Source organism: Octopus bimaculoides, chromosome 9 (assembly GCF_001194135.2).
Source record: "Octopus bimaculoides isolate UCB-OBI-ISO-001 chromosome 9, ASM119413v2, whole genome shotgun sequence".
Lineage (NCBI taxonomy): Eukaryota > Metazoa > Mollusca > Cephalopoda > Octopoda > Octopodidae > Octopus > Octopus bimaculoides.
The window spans coordinates 11,040,412-11,044,754 of record NC_068989.1 but is presented as its reverse complement, the minus strand read 5'-3'; the positions used below and the strand labels follow the sequence as shown (position 1 = coordinate 11,044,754).

Sequence of the window (4,343 nt, the reverse complement as noted above, 5' to 3'; positions counted from 1 at the left end):
TTTTTTCTCTCCTTGTTTCTTTCTGTGTTCCTTTCTGTGGAAGAGCGTAGGGCTTGAAACGTTGAAGACTTTTTCAATTCCCTAGTGTTAAACTAATACATCTGTTTGTTTTCTCCACCACCTGTCTTCATCTGTTGTTTTTTTTGTGAATTCTCCCTATATATATATATATATATATATATATATATATCATCATCATCATCATCATCGTTTAACGTCCGCTTTCCATGCTAGCATGGGTTGGACGATTTGACTGAGGACTGGTGAAACCGGATGGCAACACCAGGCTCCAATCTAAATTTGGCAGAGTTTCTACAGCTGGATGCCCTTCCTAATGCCAACCACTCAGAGAGTGTATATATATATATATAATGTACATTGTGCTATAGTACAATATACATTGAGAGTTTGCTCTGGTACCTTGTCACTATCATCTTTATCTTCCCAGTTTCACATGCTCACCCTTATATAATATAAGGTAGCCATGTATCTCCTCCACAGCAAGACACTTGTACGTGTCTCTCTCTCATATTTTAGCCTTTCAACACCTGGCATAAAGCCACTTCCCTTTCTTAAATATTCTTCCCCCACCACCACTTTGTCAAGTAGGGGGCTTCCTTGTTCTTTTTCTGTCTTGCAAATTACTTGGCAACTTCAATAGTTCCTGGGCGATGGGAAAAGTACCCAGTACACACAGTAAAATGATTGGCATTAAGAAGGGCCTCCTGCTGTAGAAAACATGTCAAAGCTGACAATGATGCTTGGCACAACTCTGTGGTTCACCAGATTCCATAATGCTTATTTATTACCTCCACCTTTGCTAAGGTGAAGGTATTGTTTTCAGTTGTGTTTGTTTGTTTATCTGTGGACAAGATATCTCAAGAACCATTGGATGAATTTGGATGAAACTTTCAGGGATGTTTGGCCACCTGACTGGCACAAACTGATTAGATTTTGGGAATGATCTGGCACTGGACAAGGATTCTGGATTATTTTTCCTGTTTTTTTACTTAATTTTTGAAAGCAGCCAGGTTCATTTTTAGTATTCTCGTTCGCGAGAGCAGTCGAGTTTATTTCAGATATTCTCGTTTTAAAAATCATCTCTGGCTAATCGTTGAGAGGACGTTGGTGTTGCCTTGGCAGAGGTTTGCACTCTCTGAGTGCTCTTGTTCACATTATTTTGAATTAATCTAAGGTGACACGCTGGTAGAACTGTTAGCACACTGAGCAAACTGCTTTGTGGCATTTCATCTGTCCTTACATTCTGAGTTCAAATTCCAATGAGGTCAACTTTGCCTTTTATCCTTTTGGGAATCGATGAAATAAGTACCAGTTACGCACTGGGGTTGATGTAATTGACTAGCCCCCTCCCCCCAAATTTCAGGCTTTGTGCCTTTCGTAGAAAGGATTATTTAGAATTAATAATATATGATCTTGTAGCTTCGAGGTTTTGATGATCTAACTGTTTATTTTGAGACTTGCATCGTAGTGTAGGTGGGAGGGGTTGGGTCTGACCAGTTTGAACCTAAAACAAGTAGGATATTTTGGCTTGATATGACCAGTTTAAGTGCTAAAGGGCTGTTGTGGTTGTTGATGATGATGATGAGGGGGGGGGGAAGGGAAGGGGATGAAGATGAAGATGAATGCGATGATGAAGGAGAAGCAGAAGAAATTCTTTACTGTAGCAAGTTAAATTCTTCAAATTATCCACCTCGTCTTTACTGCATTTATCAGCTGCCCAATATTTACATACATTTAAACATACAATTCCTAAACATGATCAGAAACCGATACTATTAACATGTAATGTAGCAGACAAAGACATAAAATATGTGGTTAAAAAATATTGATCAATTAATCAATCAATCAATCAATCAATCAAAATCCATAGTCTAGGAATACCATAGGTAGACAACAACAAGAGATACAGCAAGAGATACAACCTCCTCCTTCAACATAATTTCCTGTTATTAACCAACTTTGAGTTTCCCACCATCATCTTCTCTGTCCATTCCTTGGTGTTTCTCAACCACCTCTTTTGTGATCTTATTCTTTCTTTGCAGACGGTTTGTCCGTGCACAACTATATTTGTTAGAAGTAGGCTGTCCTGATATTGTGTTCCAACAGGACTGAACCAAGACTGAACGTCTGCTTTAGCATGGTTTCTATGGCTGCTAGATGCCCTTCTTTATGATAACCATTTTGCAGAGAGTGCACTTGGTGCTTTTTATGTGGCACCAGCACTAGTGAGGCCACCAAATGAGGTCACAAGACAAAACTCTTTGTCTTAGAGAAAGGAAGGAGTAATATTGAGAGAAGTGGCTTTATGCCAGGTGATGAGAGATTAATTAATGAAAGAGGGACAGGAACAGGTGTCTTGTGTTGGGGGAGATATTTAGTTACTCCATTCTGAGTTTGAATCTCACTATGGCCTACTAAGGGGATTAATGACCTTAATCTGTTGCCCAGTTTAACATCACATCCTGGTCATTGGATTTGAGGATACTTTACTCCTCACTCTTTCTCACTAGTCTTTGAGACCCTATAAAGGGTCATGTGTATTACACTTATCTTCCTGATTAATTTATAAAATAAACGTAAACACCTTACCTCAAAAAATATAGGCTACTCGTCAAGTGCTTTACTCTCTTTAAAACTGGTGACTAAATCCTAACTATTAGGACAACACGCCCTCTATAGAAAACCAGCTGATGATGGGACTGTCTTCATGATTAATTGGCTTGCTAGAAATAGCAGTGAAATCTCTTTCAAACTGTCACCGTCTTCAAAATGGATGAATAAGCTGTACCTAACCTTATGACTAATTAGCTACTCGTCATAGGTCTGCGCTGTGAGAACTAAACCAAGGCTATACAACAACTGCAGCAGCTGCAACAATGCAATGGTCTGAGCAGTAAACAACAATGAAGGAGCTTTCGTACAGTTTACTTGATGTGTTAGAAATAGCTGTTGGGTTCTCTTTCAAAAAAACGAAGGAGGAATAAATGAGACAATGTAGTTTTGGATTTATAAAAAGATAAGAAAGACCTTCAGTTGGAGGTCTGTTTGATCGGAGTGGACCTGGAGCTAAAAAGGTACAACAATAACAACAACAGTAGTAATAGCAGCAACGACACCAACAACAATAACAACAATATATAATGGGTAATAGTTGTGAACACAACTAAACTGATAAATAGGATTACCAACCACACACACATACATGCTACTACCTTCCCCTGGTCAATTCTCTAAGGAATTGAACTCAAAAAGCAAACAACAAAAACCCCTTCATCTGGTCCAATACAATCAAACCTCTCATCTAAAATGATTGGAATATTTGTATAATTATGTAAACAATTCCTGAAGCTGAAAAAAAACAAAAAAACAAAAAACAAACCCCAAAGAACAAACAAAACAAATAAACAAAAAACAACCAATCAACAATCAAATAAATAATCAGACAGTCAAAAATGAACTCTACCTAAAAATCAATCAACATTTTAAAATATCTCTGTTCCATTTTTAAAATAGAAAGAGAATATTCTAGAACTTGGCACCGTGGCCACTAACAGACAACCAATCTAAACATGGAGAACTCGTCAAACAAGTTGCAAACGTCTGTCTGCCTTAGGCTTCATTGCCTATTTAAGACATCAACCTCCCTCCTCAGCTTCTGTCTCCACCCCCTACACCTTCTCCTCTCAACTTATTATCACTATTATTATTATTATTATTATTATTATCATTATCATTATCATCATCATCATCATCATTATTAGTATTAGTATTGTTAATGTTGTTATTGTTACTATCAATGCGTCTCTTGTATGCTTGCTTGATTGCCAAGCAACCAAGTCCAAACCTTGGACCAAACGGATGACCAGCAGTAAAGAGCCATTATTGTTTTCTAGATGCTAGTCACTTCTAGATGGTCTAGTTTTTACAGTTCATCACCACCACCACCACCACCATCCTCATCACCTTCATCATTAATTATTACTAATATTCGACGTGGCAACTTGGCAGAAATGGTAGGATGCTTAGGCTAAATAAAATAAATGTTCTATTTATAGTATTTGGTTTCTCAGACCACAGGTGTGTGAGTTCAAATTCATCCAGGCAAATTCCTCTTTGCCTTTCTATCCTGTTAGGATCAATAAAGTATATACCAGTTAACACTAGAGGGCTCATTTCAATTCACTAAAGCTCATTCACTAAAAATTTCTGGCCTTTAGGCCTCTATGCCAATGTAAGAAGGTGCCGTGCAGTGGGACTGAACCTGGGACCATGTGGTTGGGAAGCAAGCTACTTAACACACAGCCATTCCTGCACCAATATAT

At 38.1% G+C, this 4,343-nt stretch overlaps 1 long non-coding RNA gene across 3 annotated transcripts in view; it reads left to right on the top strand.

The window, feature by feature from the left end:
- LOC128248695 (uncharacterized) overlaps positions 1-4,343 on the top strand; it is a 56,748-nt gene that overhangs the window by 35,324 nt on the left and 17,081 nt on the right. The gene's annotated exons all lie outside the window — the stretch shown is intronic.